This window comes from Lepisosteus oculatus, chromosome 28 (assembly GCF_040954835.1).
Source record: "Lepisosteus oculatus isolate fLepOcu1 chromosome 28, fLepOcu1.hap2, whole genome shotgun sequence".
NCBI lineage: Eukaryota > Metazoa > Chordata > Actinopteri > Semionotiformes > Lepisosteidae > Lepisosteus > Lepisosteus oculatus.
The window spans coordinates 9,516,193-9,535,869 of NC_090723.1; the positions used below are offsets into that span (position 1 = coordinate 9,516,193).

General features: G+C 43.4%; 1 protein-coding gene across 2 annotated transcripts in view; it reads left to right on the forward strand.

Moving 5' to 3' along the window:
- The window catches only part of igf2bp1 (insulin-like growth factor 2 mRNA binding protein 1), a 54,511-nt gene that overhangs the window by 3,029 nt on the left and 31,805 nt on the right, over positions 1 to 19,677 (forward strand). The gene's annotated exons all lie outside the window — the stretch shown is intronic.

Consider the following 19,677-nt stretch of genomic DNA (forward strand, 5'->3'; position numbering starts at 1 on the left):
GTTGGGGAGTATCTTCCGTGCCTTTTGTGTGGAGTAGAAACATTCTTTCAAGCGGTGCCCTTTGTTTTGGCATTGTGCTAGTGAAACGTTAAAATCTTCATCTTGGCTTCTCGGCTACAGTATCTTTCTGTGCATTAACTGCCCCCCTGAACGCAGAAGTCGTCTGTAGGACACTTTCTCAGTTCGAAGACGTTTGCCGTTTTAACAGCTACACATTTTAAAACTCCCCTCTCCAGCTTGTTTTCTGAAAGCGCTTAAACAAAAATAATCGAGGCGCCCAGTACAGTCGCTGGAGTTTGTGTGGATGTGTTGGTTCCGGGGGAGGTGCGCGGTTGGAGTACAAATGTGCAATTCTTGGGTCTGTAAAATACTGAACTGCTCAGTAGAACATAAAGGTGTTCTTCCCCTCTGTCTCCCCAATTTTAAAATGTGTTCAAAACAAGTTTTTACAAAGCTGGCCTCAGCCACTCCCCAGCCCCCAAGCGCATATTTCCCCAAACGTGGGGTGGTGGGGTTAGGGGGGTGACCCACTGGGGATCAGGACCCCTCCTGTCCCTTAGCACGACGTTCTGGTCCGGCCAGGACCACAAGAACCGGACCGCTCGGCCACTGACCGGGCCCATTGTGTGGTTCGAACACACCGAACCAGGCCGCAAGACTGGCGTGGGGGTTCGTGGTGGTTTTGTTTAAATTGTTATTTTTAGAATGTCGTCCCCGGCCTGTTAGCATTTCATTGAACATTTTACCGAACAGAGCGCAAGTTTGTTTTTTTTTTAAAAAAAAAATCAAAATGGAGGCTTTTAGGATAAAAAAGGGAGTTTAATCTTTCTGGATTTAAAATAAAAGCCACGCGGATGGCGTAGTCTGAATCAGACAGGTCTGTTCCGCCTTATTGGGAGAATTATTGTCAGCAGTGGCAATAATCGATTTCTGTATACGCGCTATGGAAACCTGTTTATGATCAGCGAAGAGAAATACGTGTTCGACGTGCAATGTCTTCCTTTTTACATTGATCTGAATTATAGGCCGAAGCGAAAGAGTCCAAAACTTTATTTAAGAGGGAAAAAAAGTAATTTTCCAGCAGCAGCAGAGCAACATGTTTTGCAATTTCAGGCAATAACATTATTATAGCGAGGGGAGTGTGCGCCTTTGCCTTTTCATTCCCTACAAATTTGTAATGTATTTTAATTAATTCCATGCGTCAGTTAAACTATCATTGTGGTGGCTGACGATAAATATGCACGTATTTCATCAAAAGCCTTCAAGGGGTAAAAGAAATGAACCAAATAACAACAACAAAACTTTCAACTTTAATATTTTTTAAAAGAAGGGACAAAAAGATCTTGACTCCAAACACGTGCTTCTCTCGCAGTACAGGGCCCGCTTACGTCACTCGCCACAAAATAATGGCGTCTCTCGGGTCTGGTTTGTAACGACATGGCTACTCCTCTTATAAGGCATATATACGGCGACGTAGATCCCGTGCACCTATCTTAATTCCTGCAGACGAAAAAGTATTTACAACAGAATTGTGAGATTTCACACTCTTCAATTTTAAGGCGACAGTCTGCTTTGTGTGAGGGGAAAACTGTTCTTATGGGCAGTGTATTATTTCAGGAAGATCTTTGAAGCTGTCCCTAGAGGAGTAGTGAAAATAACCTTCCCAGGTCTACAAGACTGCTCGAAAATTTCCTAGGCTTTTTTTTCCCAGTTTGGTTGCAAGATATGGTTTGGGAAAAAAAATATTTTCTTGAAAGTGTTTAAGAAGGCTAATGTTTGTAGGAGGGAGTTTATAAAAAGAGGTTTCCATACACAAATGGCTAAGGAGAGAGAATGCACATGTATATAGGTGATTTAGTACATATTACACAAATAGTTTTTAACAGGCTGATTCACTTTTAGTTCAAACGTGTGATTTGTTTTTGTTTGTGAAGATGGGTGTCATTGCATTGTGGTGAAATTCAGGCAGGGCCTGACTGAGATGCTGGCGTAACACTCGGATCCTATTTGGGATAGGAATGCAGTTGTGAACAGGCCCTGTTTCTTCTGCCATCTCTACATGTGACTTGGTATGTTAGGGCTTTTCATGTTATTAAAGCACTTCCTATACACTTCCTGACAAACTGTGGTGAATTTGCTCTCCTTGGGGGTGAGAAGAATGTGGCCTTTGTCGGTTTTAATCAGGACTTTTTCAAAAGATGGAAATCGTGGTAAAAAACGAGACAAAAGCCGAACGGAAACATTTACGTGAAACGGGTCAGGGTGGCGAAAAATTGGTTTGAATGCTATGTTCCCGTTTGCCTCTTGTTTGGGTAGATCTGTTTGTTGCTGGAGTGTTGGAGGTTCGGTTGTAAAACTATTATCTCGCACAATGGGCCACACATCCTTGTGTCGCCAGGCGGGGCTGCGGGTCATTGTGATGTCACAGAGGGGATTGTGACCTCACACTGGCAGGACAGGATTTGGTGAGTTAGCTTTTGACAAGGAATCCAGTCGAAATGTACCTGCAGACATCTTCCGTCATCAACACCACAAATGTAAATGTCAAGAGGAACTGAAGCCATTTCTGCCTAGCACTTGAAATACCTGTTCTCAACCTATGCTTTATTTTAAAATGCTAACAATATTAATAGAGGTGTCTTAGTCATGCATTGTTTAAGACAGCGGTTCTAAGCTTATAGTTTCATTGATCAAAAGAAGTCACCTTTATTTGATGAGAAATTGGTTGGTGTTTACAGACATCCATGGGTGATCCCTTATGTTAATTTTAGGAAGTTGCCAGGACAGAATAAGCTCACGGTTCTGCTGTAAAGAAAGAACACAGACCCCTAGTCTAGTAAATTTCCAGTGTTTGTGTGTTGTCGGAACAGTGTTAAAACTGATTATTCCGGACGGTTTTAATTCACTTGCCATGCTGGTGTCAAGACTCTCCATCATCTTAATATTTTTCTTGCCTACGAATATCCTGAACCTTCAGGGAGGTTTAATCAGTAGAAGCCCCAGTGATCTATCGCTGGGTATGAATTTGGGGAAGGGGGGTGTGGAAATGAGGCTGTTGTGGTCTTCCCCGTCGTCTGTCCAGCTGTGTGCTGCACTGTCGCCCCCCTGCGCTTGGGCTCTTCCTGCTCGGGAAGGAGCTGGGTTCAAGATGCGTGCCATTGGGGTGTTGATTTTTTGTAGCGGCTGGGGTCGAGGAGGCGGATAGGTGTGGGAGCGTGCCCAGCCTGTGCCGAGCTCTGGCGCGGGTTCAAAGCCAAGTGACCCCCGATGCGGAGTAAACGCACTGCCCATCCAAAATTTAAAATATCTGCACCGCACCTCTCCACTCGGGAGGCGTGAGTGAGCAGCCTCCTGTGATGCTGGTGAAGAGGAATTGGCATAGCTAGGTAGAATCTGCACCCCTCTGCCAGGCTGCCTGGTGAGCAGAGGCCGCTGGGCGGCTGGGGGGGGTGTTCTCTGTTTGCGCAGGGTGTTCGTTCACCTTGAGGTGCCTGCCTGGGCTTGTGGGCTTTAAACAAGAGGTGGTCACTTGGGCTGTGCTAGATGACTCTTTGGAATGCATGCACCAGGAGTCATCCGGCCCAGTGATGATAAATCGTGGAGCACCGTGGAGATACCCTGTGTTTTGTATCACTCGTTTTTTTTATCGTTCGAAACCCGTGCCTGTGTTGTTGTTCGGAATCTTACCCGTTCGATGTTTCAGTTCCCGGTTTTCTTGGTTTGCGGTTCGAGCTCCAGTGTGGAGTTCTCCCGATCTGGCCTCTTCACATGTGCGCCGATGTACTGCAAAGGCATCTGTGTGCTGAAAGCATGTCGTAACGGCGGTGGTTTGCCCCCAACCATCTAACATGACCCTTAATGGCTGATATTTTTTCAGTAAGTGTGCAGAAGTCATTAATTAGCCATGTGCTGCACTGCAATGCAATTAAATGTACATAAATCTGCTTTGATTTGGTTGTGCCCTAAGCAGTCTCTCTTCTAGTTGAAAAGGTAAGTCGCTGTATGAAGTCTGTCCCTCCCTCGATGGAAGACTGTTGCAATGTCTTGGCTCTTAGCTTTTTAATGGAAGGAGGAGTGGCTCCGCGCGGTTGTGTCAGGGGGTTGTGTAGAAGTTGGGCTGTGGTTTTTGAATGCAGTTGCCGCCCGAAGGGGCTGTGTTCGAGACGCAGGCATGCCGAGGAAGAAGGTGTGCTTGTGGAGAGAGGAAGCGTGTGTGTAGGATTCGAATCTTGATAGTGTTGCTTGCAAGACTTGTTTTTTTTTTTAAATAGGAAAATAGGAAATGTGCCTTGAGAAATCCGCGCTTCAGAAAAGGCCAGCAGTCGGAGAAAAGTGAGAAAAGTGTAGCTGTCCTGTTTCTCGTTGCAAGCATTTTCAACCCCTGTCCTGTCCTGCGTCCTGAGCCCTGCAGTCCCAGGTCAGCAGTGTGGGGAGAAGGTGGTGTCTATTGACTGTTGACACTGGCGGATTTTGAGAGCGCCGTCTCTTTAAGACCCCCCCCAGGCCTGATGATGCCTTGTTCCTTCACTCTGGTCCGAACCATCTGTCTGCTTTTTAAAGGGGAAGAGCCCCCATTCACCTACCCCCTCTCCCAGAGCAGAAGATGTGCTATTGCAGCAGCCATCACTCTGGAGACCCCCCCTCTGCTCCGCGCTGGGGGTGACACCAGTCTCGCCCATCGACCTGGAAGAAGGAAAAAAAAAAAACCCTCTTTGAGTTCTTCTGGAAAGGCAGATCTCACTTGAGTGTAGAATATCCAAGTAGCAAGAAGACAGCCTTTTAGTAGCCTTCAGTCAGAGAAGCAAGGGGCGTCTTCCAGTGTAGGTGCTTATTACCAGCCTGCTGTCTGAGTGGAAAGAAGCTCCGACTGGTGAACTTTACACCCAAGATGGTGAAACACCACTGGCTGTCAAAACCAGCTTCATGGCCCCTCGAGAATTACAGTTCAGGTGGCAGAAAAAGTGGAAGGAGTGCAAAAATTAAGAGCAGGACCCCCTGAGTGGCAGACTGGGCAGACGTCCGGACGAGTCTCCGAAGGAGTGTACTGGCACTCGGGTACAAAAGACACATTTCAGAATATTTGACCTGGTTAAATATCAGTTCAGTCCCCGCCCCCAGAAAAAATGCCCCGCACAGGGGAAAAAAAAAAAACTGTTTTAAGGGCACTTGTTCATGTGCTGGTTGAAGGAAAATGTACTGATATGGGTTAGAAGCCATCAGGGTCTTGTGTTTTTCTGAGTTCAAATGGGTGCGGGAGATCTGGTCTGGTCCCCCAGCTTGCTTCTGGTTTGTGAGCAAATTGGCGAAAGTCTCCTGTGGCTCGGGTGCCCAGATGCCGCCCAGCAGACTGTCCCTGCACTCAGGTGGCATGCGGAGAGCGGGCTGCCTGTCCGCAGGGTGCTGGGACGCGGCGAGTCCAGACAGACGCCACCTTTCCCTCAGCAACTTGTCTGCGCAAATGGGTGCTGCCTTCGAGATCGGCTTCCCAAACTCCCCAAAGTCATCCAGAAAAAACAAAACTGGAGGTGAAGTATGCACACTGTTGATGGAGAGGAGGGGGAGGGAGGGGTGTTTTTTTTTACATGATTCCCTTTTATTTGTGTTTTCTGAGCCTTTTATCTAAAGAGGCCTGCGTTCAGTTCAATTCCCCTGAACTGCAGATCGTAGTGAAAATTGTACTTTGTGCTGTATTGCCTAAATGTTTGCAAAACAATAATATTTATTTTCATACGGTTCATAGAAGCTTAAAGCACTGACTAGATGGGTGTGTTTATATATATGTGTGTGTTTGTATTTTACTGTTTCCACAAGAGAATTTTAATTGTTTTGTAAACGGCTTTTGTATAAAACAACTATGGAAATTCTTGTCGTTTTTCTTAAGAATCTAAGGAGGAAATCCCTCCAGGTTTGACTGTTTTCTGTTTGCGCAGAAGCGTTTGATTGAGTTTCTGTATTTTTAGTGATCTGTGGGGCTTCGGCACAAGTGAGCCACTGTTACCAGCTTAGATGAGCCCGTTACAAATGGATACTTCCCCACAACACAGCTGAAATGTTTAGTCGATTTGATTTTATGTAACCCTCACCCCTCCTCAAGACAAAACCTTCTGACTGCATTCTTTGAGTGCAGTCCCTGCTAAAAAAAATGAATAAAAAGTCAAAGCAAACATTTCAGAAACTGTGCACGGACAGCGCATGTTTTGAAGTTCCTGCCATAAAAAAAATCTATCTCAAATAAAATGTAAAAATCTCAAATAAAGGGTAGTGTGTGACGATAGTGTTGCTGAGTTCTGAGTTCACCCGCCACACGCTCGCACTCCCCAGTCAAACGTACACACAACCTTTCTTACAGTTTCTGAAACAGGTCAAATCTTGCTGGGGCACAAGGGTTTGTTTTTTAAAATTGAGATAAAAGTGAGACACATGAAAGACTGCAACACTGCAAGGTGATGATTACTGGCGTTCTGCGTGTCTGGAAGCCGAAATTGCTGGAAATTCATAAATCCACCCCATCTTAACGTTTCTGTCCTAGGGAAACGCACTGAAGGTTGGTTTGGAAAAACTTCCCTGTGCAAATTCAAAATGCAAAAAGATTATGGCCAAATTAGCCGGAAATACATAGGAATGTGATGATGCATCGGTCTCTTAATTTCTTGATAAATTTTGTTGTCTGCTTATGTAAGTAATGTTGGTTAAATCATTATCGATGGTCCATTATGTTTTTGGGGATGTTGATTCTAAGACAGGAGGATTTTGACTTGGTAAAGTGCGTTCCTTTTTGCTGTTTGTGTAATCATACATATAATTTGGTTTGTATAAAGCCAAAGTTGGCTTTCTGTAGTTCTTTTCATCCTCAAATTGTTAAAAATGAGGCATCGCCTCAGCCTAAAAAAAAAAAGAAGTAAAATTTAGTAGAAGAAAAAGGTTTGTAAGACAGAAATCAAGACAAAAATGACCTGTCTGAAAAGCAAGCATTTTCTGGTTTTCTGATTGTTGGGAAAAGTTTATGCTTTGTTTGCTGGGTTTTACAGTTCTCTTCACACTAGACAGTTACTTCACTTGACCAGAGGACAAAAAAAAACTGTTTTTTTCTTGGTGAGATTCGAGCCATATCTGAAAGGATATTCCCCTTCAGGGACATTCATAGGACCAGAAGTCCTAACACTACTTTAAAAAAAATGTAAAAGGTTATTAAGCCTTGCAAAGATTTAATAACTTTTGAATGTTTTTTTTTTAGAGATTTAATCTGTGAAAAGATATGTTTGGTATTTGAAGAGTACTGCTAAGAAATATGTTTAAGAAGTTCTTGTTTCTCCTGTGTAACAGTTTGCATTAAAATGTATTAATTGCATTAAATTTGGAGTTGCGGAATATTTAGATTTTATTGAAAATTAAATTTATCTGGTAGTTTTTTTCCCCCACACCCTAAGACAATTTAAAGACGATAGCCTGTTCGTTCCAGACATTATACTCCACTTCACTGCATTAAACTGAATCTCTGTAACACAAGGTACCTGTGCCTCATCAGTCATGGTTGTCTGAATCTCTTTCACTCAAAAATCAAGTGATTTTCTTTTTGGCCTCCTAGCTTTGGTAGGTGGGTTTCCATCCCACCTAAAGAGCAATGACTTTCTTCCTTCATTGTGATAGTGGAGGGCATGCTTCAGCAAAATGGTAAAATGAAGTTTTATTATGCATATCTGTAGCAGTCATCTTTCCAGCACATGAACACTCCACACAAGCCTTCAGAACTTGTCACCCTCCCATGCAAATGTCATGAATATCTGCTTTACAATAGGAAGGCAGAGGAAAAACACATTTGTTTGTTCCTGTTTTGGCTAATTGGTCTTGCTTTGCTGTGGTCTGTGGTTGTAAAAAATTAATCCCAATAATGATAACTGGATATCTACATTTTTTTAGACATTAAAAGGCATTGTTTTTGTGTTTTCCGTCTCCTTATTAATAAATCATGTATACTACCTGGAGTTCTCACTTACACACACCTGAGGACTGTAGGATTAAAGCCACAACATCAGCAGTTTAAAAAAAGTGAGAATTGATAACCGTTTGTGGTCTGCTTAATATACTTTTTTTTTAATGCAAGCAATCAAATAGATGCGGTTATTTTTTTTGCATATCAAAACCTGTGATCTGAACAGCTAAAGAATCAAGTGGCAGTGAGAGACTGCTTTGCTAGCCTGAGAGGTAACTGAGATTATCCAGGTTTTAGTGAATTTATTTGAGTACTCCTTTGTAATCCCAAACTCTGAAAAACAGTGGCGGTTACTGTGTCAAAAGTGATAAGAGTGGAGAGGAGGAGTCCGATGGAAAAACATCGACTGGTGTTCCATTCTCTTCCCCTGACTCAGAGCCATGGTTGAGACCAGCACGTAAAAGTCCTGATAAAGTGGTTTAAAAAACTTTACTCTTGACATGAGCTCATTAAAGAGGAACTTTAAGTAGTGCAGCTGGGTGTGAACTCCGATTCGCAGCGATGGTAGAAATGCATTGTAATGTCTGAGATGCACATTTAGTCTTAGGTGATCGTTTGAAAGTCTGTCATTTTTATATAAAGTTTCTTTCTAAAAAAAAAAAGCAGATTGCTGGGTCTGGCAGCGCAGGGTTGAAGTGAACTGCTTGTGATTACAGTGCCAGTTAAGACGGAGCTTGTGCACTGGAGATGCAAAAAAAAAACTCAGCTGGCACCCTAGTTGGGAAGTTTTTTTTTCCCCGAAACAAAAGTAAACAAAATAAAAAACCGCGCAAATTCCACCTCTGTGCAAAATCTTTAATCAGCTGTGCTGGAGCTTTGCACACCTGCTCAGATGTTTGCATAAAATGAGGGACTGTGCTGGGAGGGTCCTTCTGTGTCACCTGCGCCGTGACTTTGATGGTGCACTCCCCGTGCAGAGCCTATTGAATCATTTTGGGATTTATTGCGCAGTTACTGCTGGAACTCCAAGAACTGCAGGAGAGCTGCAGCCTGTTAGGTGAATGATGCTGGTTTTTACTGACCATCAGTTCTGTGCATTGAGGAAGTGAACCTCTTTGGCGCTATTTTGATCTCAGAGGTGTTTTTGCTTTGCAGGATGCAGAACAGAATAATTGTGTCAGCTGTAACGGCCACTGGGAATCACTTGTTCATTGTGACATTTGCAGATTTTTGCTGCTGATGTATTTTTTTGTTGTGGGGCGGGGCAACTGCAGCTTGTCACACTGGAAAAAGGAATCAAACTCAACTCCCCCTCCGTTCAAAGAAAAACTTGGTCATATGATGTTAGTTTTGCACACAGCATTGATCAGAAATAGGATGCAATTTGTTACAGTGTGCTCCACCTGTGGTCATCGGTAGTGTCCTGATTTTCAAGTGTTATAACATTAGTGTCTTTTTAGCTGGATTTTATTTAGTTTTTCTAACATTTTAAAATTAATCTGGATTGTGATTTTCCAGATGTAATGGTGAACGTTTAGGTTTATTTTCTGCACCTGTTGAGTTCTTTTGGAGTTGACACCCTATGAGTGTCCTGGAAGCAGTTCGGTTACACTACAGAAGTAACAGATGTTTAACTCTCTCTTGTGATGAATATTCGTCAGGAACTGGGTACACTTTGTATATATAAATAAAAGATGTGTTTAAAATGTCAACTCAGTGAGTTCTCAGTTATATTATTGTGACACAATTTGATGTTTTACAGCTATATTTAGAAGTTGCACAAGAGAGATTTTTTTTCTCAAGAGTTTTAAATTTGTTGTTTGTTTAAATTTGTTGTACAGATGAGTTCTCCAAAAATAGTAGCAAGGTCTGCTTAATACATTGATCATTTTTCAGTTCGGTTTTGTATGATTTACTGCTCTTTCAAAGCTGTTTTTTTTTATTTCTACGCTCTCTTTTGTAAGATGGTGCTTTTCTGTAATTCTGGGAGGAGAAAAAGATGGTTTCTCGATGATTCTTTGTAAAGTGCAAACTGCGTTTGAGCAGTTGAGCAGGATCAAACCTATAAGGAAACTAAATTTAATTGAACAGATTTTATTTCATATCAGTGAACTACTTTAATTCCTTTAAGACAGACGTTGTTCAGAAATATTTACAGTTTCTATGTACAAATAAAAAAGAAACATTTTCAGCAGATTGGAAACAACTGCAGTGCAGAATCCCCTTAAATTAACCAGAAAACAATTTCAAAGCTGTGTTAACATTCGTCTTAATTTTTTTTTTTAATTCCTAACTGCAGTTCGGCGAAACTCGTAGTCCTTTTGAAACGACTTTTGGGTATGTATTTCTTGGTTCCCGAGATTGAAGAGAACCTTTGTGAATTTAAGAGCACTTTTTATTTTACCGATCTGCTCCTTCTGTCGCTAGCTTTCTACAGCAGACCAGTTCTGGACGCCGCGCGATTTTTCTCTTTTAAAAAATGGAAGTCTCTGGCATTCGAAAATGTCCTCTTGAGTTGGCAAAAAAAAAAGTTTTGCCAACAACTTTTCTTCGTCTCCTTTTTTTTTTTCTTTTCTGGAGACCGCAGACCGAGGCGCTGTGACAGACTTGTAACTTGAAGTGGAGGCTGAGCCCCAGCGCGGCGCCCCTCCCCCAGCGTGCGGCCCCTCCTCTCGCGGAGCTCCTCCGCTGCCCCCGCCCCCCCTGCGTGGCCAGCGATCTCCACATTAGCCCAGGAGCCCTCTGGTTTCGCGACTGGCATCGAGGCTCGTCTTAACCCCCAGACAAGCCTCCGGGTCTGGCTCCGTGCTTTCTGCCTGAACGTCACCAGAGCTCCTTGTGTTCGCACAGCAGGGTGGTTTGATTTTCTTCCACCTGAAGGTGCTGTCATTGTCCGAAAGCTGTTGCTGTGCTTCGGATGTCGAACGAGTGGGAGTTCAATTTTTGTTCCATTTTAAAATGGAGTCTCCCCCTCGATTGTAAGAACTATTAGGTTGTTGGGTTTTTTTTCCCCCTGAAATAAAAAGTTTGTGGCCCGTCTAACTCCTGTGGCTGCTGGTAGCTAATTGACCTGAGAATCTCCCCCCTGGTGTTTGTTCAGTTTGCGGCGTTTCTTCCTGGGCAGTTGTCAGAAAATACATTTTAAAAAAAAATTGTCAAACTCCGGCGGTGTTAATTTCAGTTTTGGACCTCAAGTCGCTGAACCTTGTCCAAGTTTCTGGCAGCGAGGCTCGGTTAGTCCTCTGAACTTGTGAACTAGATGCAGTTTACATCGCTGCCCCCCCCCAGCTAGATCTGCCCAGAACCCTGGCCAGACACGGGCGATCCGCTGCTCCTGTTTCACGCTGGTCCTGCTCCTGGTTTCTTCCGGTGCTGGTTCCTCTCCGGGTCTGTCCTCACTCTCGCAGCCCACTAAACCCTGCTGATCCAAGCCCGTGTCCCTGGCCACCCCCCTGTCCTCAGATCTTCCCTGACTGCGTCCACTTCGTAAGATCTTCCCCTGTTTCTTTGGGGTTTTTTTGGGGTCCTTGAGAGCTGAAGCCCCATGCTGGTTATCTATCAAGGACTATCCGATGACTCCTAAAATGCCAACGGTCAGAAGGAATAAATTGAAGTGGTTGTAACTTTGATCTAGATTTTAATCGTGCAAAAACGTAGCAAAAGCACGCAGTTCTGCCTTTCGTTGTCAGTGCAGTGGGACAATAAGTCGCAAGAGAAATGCTTGTTTTACTGCGGGTGATTCAGAGTGCGTTATTGGCGCGACTGTTGAATGGTTGTATTGCCAAAGCAGTAACAATTTAAAAAAAACAACATTTAAGCGCGTTTACAGTAAAAACATTAGAGACACTTGAAAAATAGATACATTTGCAGGGCTCAATCCCTGATCCTCAGTCTTATCACAGGAGATCACGTGAAGCTGTTGCTCCAGCGAATGAGACTGGACTGAGATCGTTCCGTGTTTGCTGTGTGCTGAAAGCAGGCTGCCCTGTGCTGCAGTCCCTCTGTGCAGCAGGTTGTGCAGAGCTCTGTGTGTGCGTGACCAAACACTGTGCACCAGTGTGCTGGCTGCTCGGTTACCTTTGACCTCTCTGGTGAGATAAGAACTGCCAGTGGGAGGGGGGGGGTCTCTCTCACGGCCTCAGCAGGGTTTGGTCAAAATGGAGCCTCTGTTGGCCAAGCCCCTAGTCCAACCATGTCAGCAACATGGCGGCTCCTGAGATCCTCCACCCCCTCCGCTGGTGGCTACAACTCCCCCCCCCCAGGCCTGGACTGGGGGAGAACAACACCCCGCTCGATCAGAGGGGTGCTCGGAGCCGGAACGCATCGGAATCGGAAACGTTTCTCCGCCAAGGACAAAATATACCAGGGATTTCTCTTGGTGCAGGTGTCCATATACATTCCAAGAGAAGAAGAAACCCACAGATAAAAACACGTCTCGGTGCTGTGTACAGTTTGAAAGTATGCACAGTTGAATAATGAAATGCACAACGGGTACTGCATATATTTGCAAAAAATAGCAGTGGCTTGTGCCATTAAATATAAATGTTCAACTAGTCCCAGAGAAAGAGAGTAGGAAGTGTTCTTGTTCTAGTCAGGGGGAAGAAGCTATACAGGTCTGGGTTAGTCCCAGTTTTTAGGGCTCTCAGTCTTGGTCTCCAATGGGAGTAGATTTTATTTTTCTCTCATTTTTGTTTTTTTTTCGGGGTAATTTTGATTATTTTTATTTGCTTCGGCCGCACTGATCGTACCCATCGGTCATGCTAATAGAGCACCTTAAATCGGGGGGGGAAAATGAGATACCTGTGCCTCTCCTTCGTCAGCTGCTGCCTGAGGAATCGCCAGGCACACAAATTCAGTGGTTTGAATGGCAGTTGTGTGGCCCTGTGGCTGAAGCAGCAGTTTCTCTCTCTTGGCCAAGTCCTGTAGTTGCATGAATGTGAACAGTTTTAGATCCTGAGATAGCGTACAAATCTCTTACGTAACTATGATTTGCTACTAGATACTTTTCAATCTATGAAGAATGTGGGGTGTGTTTATAGGCGATGTTTAACAGATACTTGTCCACAGAAGTATTAACTTTTAAATAGCCTTCAGGGTTCTCATGGAGAAGGAGGGAGGAAAAAAGAAATCGGTAAAATCAAACATTGGTTGTTCTTAAGGATTCTGCTGGATGCCATTTCTGTAGATGTTGCAGTTGGGATGTTCTTTAATTGCAAAGATCCAAAGTCAGCCCAGAAGCCCCCCTTGATCTGAATGTGGAGCTTCATTTTTTTTTTAAAAAAAGAATAAATTGTCCTTTTCAGGCTGGTAACAACATGCACAGGAATGCTAACAAAATACTGGCTGGATATTTAAAAAAAAAAACGGATTTCTCTCTCGAAACAGCTTCCCCTGGAGTGGCTAAAAACTATTCCGAAAGACCACGTGGCTCGTCTCATAAATCCGTAGCCTAATGCTAATTAATTAAATGGTTAATAATTTATACCAGTGGAAGGATAAGGTGGCTGTTTTCTCAGTAAGGTGATTTTTTTTTTAGCTTTTCTTTTTTATATATGGTCACATACTGTTTGTTCGGTGTGTATTTTAATGAACATTAAATTTTATGCAAAGTGTCTTTTGCATAGACTGACATTTCCTCCTTATAGTTAATGTACTTTGGTTCTGTGCAGTCAGTGGCTGGGTGGATGAGCTTTAAGTTGAAGGTGCTTAAGTTCCTCTCCTGTGGCTGAATGCCTTTGTCCAGAAAACAGTACTTCCTTCCTTCTGGAAGAGAGCAATTCCGCACCTAAAGAGCACAGAGTCTTGGGATCCTAGTTTAGTATCCCTGTTACCAATTCGTTCATTTCAACCAACAGAGGAATAAAATGAGAAATGTTTTCCTAATCTTTTACTTAATTTGTTTCAGGTTCAGCTTTTTCAGCTAAAAATTTCAATTTGGCAAGTTAGTGCATTGTAGTGCTGTAAAAATAATGTGTTTGTGCCATCTGCTTAATTTAATGAACCCCGAACACTTTGTGTTCATTGATAACACCGAGTCCGAGATATCTATCACGCAAAAAGAAGTTTCAGAAAGAAAGTGTCGTCTTCAAAGTTCAAATATGCAGCGCGATTTAAAAAAAAATAAAACGCTTTAAAATTCAAATGCAGGTTCAAGACCGTGCTCGTGTGAGAGTTTGGGTTATGTGGAAATGTTTGTAAAAATTCTGCACACCTATTCTGTGTGCCAGGTTGTCAGGACTGGAAATTTCTTTTGAAACAAGGAATCAAAATGTCATGCAGGTGCATTGCCTTGGTCACTCTGATGCCTTTGGACCAGCCATGCTCCGAGAGCCACTGTTACCACTTGATATAGATCCAGAAGTGTTTTCTTCAGCAAACTGTTTTGCAAAAACAGTTTTAAAAAACAATGTATAATCCTGAAACGTCAGTGATGCATGTAATTTAATAGCCATTGTGCTGGAATTTACATGTATTAAGCATTTTATTTTGCTCGATTAAAATACTGGGAGTCAGATTTGTGACTCTTTAAATTATAACATTATGGTAAATAAAATAAGTTTTATAGATGATAGTTATTTAGTTCTGGCTGCTCTGTTTTTACACTGTGCACAAACCCCCCCATGTTTTCATACTTTCTTACTATAAAATAAGGGAAAGCTTTATTCAAAAGTAACATTTGGAAATTTGCAATAGAAAAAAAATATGCATTTGTAGAACTTTTTAACTTTTTTTTTAATTCACTAAAGATCTGAAAGAAGTCTTTAATTTGTTCAAGCAAATTTGTAAAAGATTCACAAAATATATTGGTTATTCACCTTTAAATTAATAACTCTGAAAGGCTGGAATTAAAACAAGACTTTGAAAAGCTCGTTAAACAGTTTTTTAGATTTCTGAATTCTAAGTTCCTCTTTTATTCTAACTAAGAGGAAGGTGTACACTTTGTTTAAATTTTCAGAAATGGTTAGTTTTGTACATTTATTTTTTATTGAGCCAAAACAATTTAAACTTTGAAACGCTTTATTTTCAACACAAAGTGTACATTAATGTAATGAACAACCTGTTTAAAACATTACAAGTAGATGGGAAAACATTTCTTTTAAATAAGGTTTACTTCGATGTAAATAAGCCTCAACAAGGTAAATAAGCTTCTTTTCGAAACTACTCTGATTAAACTGTCTTTATTTGATATGATAGTATGAACTTGAAAAGGTAGAATTCCGTTTATGAAAATACTAAAAACGAACATTCTTAATTCTATATTTTGAAGGTGAAAATCAAATTGTTCCACACCTATTAGTTTAAAAAAAAACAATGCTAACAAGCACATTTTAAACTACAAAATTTGTTTCACTTTTAGGCAAAAAACAACTGTGAAAAGGGTATTTAAAACATACCCTCAAAAAAACAGATTAAGTTGCAAAACAAAATAAAACAAGTAGTATATAGATTGGATTGATTTTTAAACAAGTGAAGTTTGGGACATTTCTGAGGTGTCAAATCTTCAATAAACTTGGGTTCCTTGTTTTTAAAGAAATTAAATTTTAAAAGTATAAATTTCCAAACAGCTGGTGGTATACACATTCACCTAAAACTAGTGCTTAAAATTGTAAGTTAAATGCCCGTTGTACAAAACTATTTAATAATCGTGTAATAATGGATTGCAGTATGTTTTTGTGGAAAGAATCTATAAAACCATTTTTAAAACCTTACTTCTAGAACTTGCTTTTAGATTTGCTTTCTTTTTGGTAAAATTGTTCTGTTATTGAGTTATAATTGTGGCCATCTAAACCTTTCTAAGATGATAAAGATTTCAGATTTATCATCAAATGCAATTTAAGAACTTGCTGAACAAAAAAACAAATTGGTGGAAATGAAAAATCCTGTTCATGTTTTTTGTTGCTTTCTTCCGAAGATGTGCAGAAATGGTCACAAACTGCAACATTTTTGACAGCCTTTTTCTTCTCAAAGCAGATGTTTTAAAGACATTTTATTTTTTCTGTAAACTGATATCCTACTGGCTAAGATATATCAGTTGTCCAAAACCAGTATAGAATAAGAACAATTTCTGTTGCAGATTTTGTTTTGGTTTTTTTTTAGTTGAACAGAAGAAACGGTTGTGCTTTCAAATAAAAAAAAAAAGTTCGTGTTTGTCTTTCATCTCCCACCTGGCCGAATGTGTTTTTGTGCGTCTTGGTTGATAAGTTTTAACTCTGCATGTGGGATAAAAGTGTCGATTCTTAAGTCAAACTGCAGTTACAGAAGGCAGTTTCTGGATATTGTATCATACACCATGTTGATTTGTAGGTATAAATATATATTAATATGGGATGGATTATAACCAAGAACTTTTTTAACAGTCCGGCTAAGAAAAAGGGGAATCGATCTCTTTTTCTTAAGAAAAAAATCTTACTAAAAAAAGATGTGAAGTCGAATCCATCGATCTCTTAAACAGACCGGCTTTTTTCTATTTTGCCTTTGTACAAGGCAGCGCGTCCTGTACGGTCCGGGGGACGAGACGATATTGACAGCGATTCCGTCCGGTCGCGGAGAGAGCTCTCGCGCCGTGGGCTCGGGAGCGCGCCGCAGTGCGCGAGTCGGGCTGTTCACGGGGGCGCAGCGCCCACGCTGGGGGAGAGCGCACGGACACGGGCTTCGGTTGGGCGCGTTTGTTTCTTTGCGGGCTTGTTTTCCCCTCCAGATACCCACAGTAGTATCTTGAGTGAAACGGCGTGTCCCCGTGCACTACTACTACTACTAATACTACTGCTCCTCCTCCTCGTGCGCGTCCGGCGCGCTTTCGTGCAGCTTCTCTCCCCCCCCTCCCCCTCGCGCTCTCTCTCTCCCCCCCCCTCGCCCGTGGGCGGGGCGCGAGCTGCAGACGCCGCCTCCCGCCCGGGCGCTGGAGTACTCGAGTAGTTTACCGACTTTATGAATGAAGGTGGGTTTCTCCCCGTCGCCACTGCGAGGCTGCGAGAACTCCCCGCTCGCGTAGCGTGTGTGTGTGTGTGAGCGCTGGGGGGAGGGTGTCGGAGCTGGTTGGTTTGGGGGGGAAGGGGGACGGGCAGCCAGAGCCTGTTTCTGGCAGCTGCAACACGAAACAGCCGAAGGAGGAGAGTCTGCGGCACCGAGTCTCCAGTGCGGATTATGAAACAGAAATGTTCACGTGCGGTCCTTGTTTTTTTTTTCCCCTCCCTCCCCTCTTCCACCCCCCCTTTACTCTCAAGCTGCGGCCGCTGCTTCAGTCGTATCTTCTGGGGCTCAGAGTGACGGAAAACTCACTTTTAAGTCGACGCCGGCAGCATTTCGAGAGGTTTTTTTTTTTTTTTTGGCAAGCGCTGTGTTTTTGTCACCGCGCCGGGCGGCCAGAAATCAGATCAATAAGCGCTCCGCTCTGCCCGGGTTTTCAGCCCTCCAGCAGGCGGCCGCCCCGGAGCCCCCGGACAGTCCCGGGCTGCGCCGGCGACCAGCTGGGACAGCGATAAAGCGCTCGACCTGTCACCTCGAAAATACACGGCCCGCCGCGCCGCCGGTGGCTGGACTGCGGCGTGACCTGGCACCGACCAGGAACGCGTGTTGCGATGATCCGGAATAAAGCCCACCACCATGTTCCGACCCGGAGCGACGGGTCGCTCCCCGGTGGGAGTCTCCCCCCCCTTCGTGTTGCCCGTGTAGCTGCACGGTTGTAAAACCGCGCATTTCTAGACCCACATTTACTGATCTGCTACAAAGATCTGTGGAGCGATCGTCTCCACCAGTTTTTCAAGACGACGCTATTAAGGTTTTTCCTGTGAAATACCTCTTGCTTAGAATAACAGAGGTCAGGGTGAGGGTATTTTCTCCGTCACCGTACAGGAAATTGTCTTCGAATTCTCGGAAAGCGGGATGTCTCCATATTGTGAAGAAGTTTCTGGTTACTGCTGGGTGCTATACATAATACACGCCTGTAGGTTCAAAGAGACGTGTTACATGAGCTTTTGTGTTGAGCAGAACACGTATGAGTGTTACAATCTGGGCGTAGTGAAAACATGGCTGTTGAGCAAGTTTCTCGCCGCCGTGAGAAATGATGGGATATTCTTCATGTTGAGCTCCTTTGCTTTTTTTGTAACGTGTTATGTGTGGAACGGAAAATCTGTTTTTGTTTTTTTTTTAGAGAATCCGACGTGTTCCTTTTCGAAAGCAACACGGCCCCCACTCCGTTTGGGATTGGCGAACTGTTAGGGGGGCAGGCTCGACACCTGTCATTAAAACCAGAACTTCTAATTACCCCTGGCCAAAAAAAAAAACACCGCCACTCGTGTACTGTCGCGTACACACCCACGAGGTCAGTTTTCCCACTGACACGGGAGAGTATTTCTGACACATCCACACTTGGTGCTAATCCGAATCTATTTTTAGTTTATATAATGTCAAGGACGACGAGAGGGGTGTCAGTTCATTTACTATTTAAATTCCGTTTTATGGAGGGGAGTCCTACACAGGTCTGGAGGGGGGTAGAATAGTCTTTAAAAACAATTTTTATGTGAAGCGCTCCATCTTGTCCCGGTCTGGGTATATTTAAGAGTCCGGTATAGTGTAACCCAAAGAGCCAACAGTTCACACTTCGTTGGTAAAGGAATTCGCCGTCTTAAGAATTATGTACAAATGCGTCAGGCAAATACGAGAACCTTCTGGAGTAACCGGTTTCCCCTCGGATCCGTTGTTATCGCCCTTAACGTCAAGATATGAGTTGGCTGGTAAAAAAAAAGTTATTTTTCTAAATGTTCTGTGCATTTGTGATCGTATGCAAATACGCGCATATACACACGGACTATGTTTTCCAAAAGTCTGTCCTGTGTAACAATAGAACTGCACTCGCTGTTAAAGGTGGCTGTTTCGGGCCGTGTTCTCGAATGCAGAAAGTTGTACATTTGGTGTTTTACTCGTTTTTTGCTCAAATACATAAATTTTCTAAACTCGCACGTACGCCAGGCAGTGCAGAACCCGATTTAGCCTTCCTAGGTGTTTTTTTTTAAAAAGAAAATTACTGAATCCGATGGCGTTTTTCAAAACAGGCGCTTTTAACCCGAAGTCATTTCAAACCTAGATTCTTGTAGTTTAAGTCGTTACAAGACTAATCAAGTGCCGAATGCATTTGTGCCGAAGTGAAAACCTACGTCGACGTAAATGTATACACTATAAGCAATATGTAATACAAAATAATGCCACTGTGTGTTAACATTATGCGACCTTTCAAGAAGTGGCACTATAATCTGTTACACTGTAGCACGCATTGCGCACACAACCTAATGGTCGGTCAAGGGCGGCGACTGGGGAACAAGAAGTTATTCAGTATCTGTTGTGGTGGGAAGCAAAGGGTCTGTGTTTTGTGGGCTCCGTGCGACGCCATGCTTTCTTCACGACAAAATTATTTCGCACGCGAGAAGAGCGCGGCCTGGCCCACGGGGGCTGTGACGCGTGAGGGGCTCATCCCTGCTGCCCTGCTGTCTTCAATGGACTGGAGGAGGGAAAGGCGGTGTGTTTTTCTGCAGCCCCCCGCCCGCGCTACACGGCGAGGAAGGAAGGAGTTGGGCCTGGTCTCTCCCGCCTCCCTGCAGCACGGCGAGAGGGCGGGCGCGGGTCTGGGGGGAAGGGAGAGGCGCCTGCGCCAGCGGCCGAGCAGGGACGGCGCGCATGGGGGTGTTTTTATGAATGAAACACAAAAATAGGCTACCTTTACACTCAAACACGCACCCCCCTCCCTCACAAGA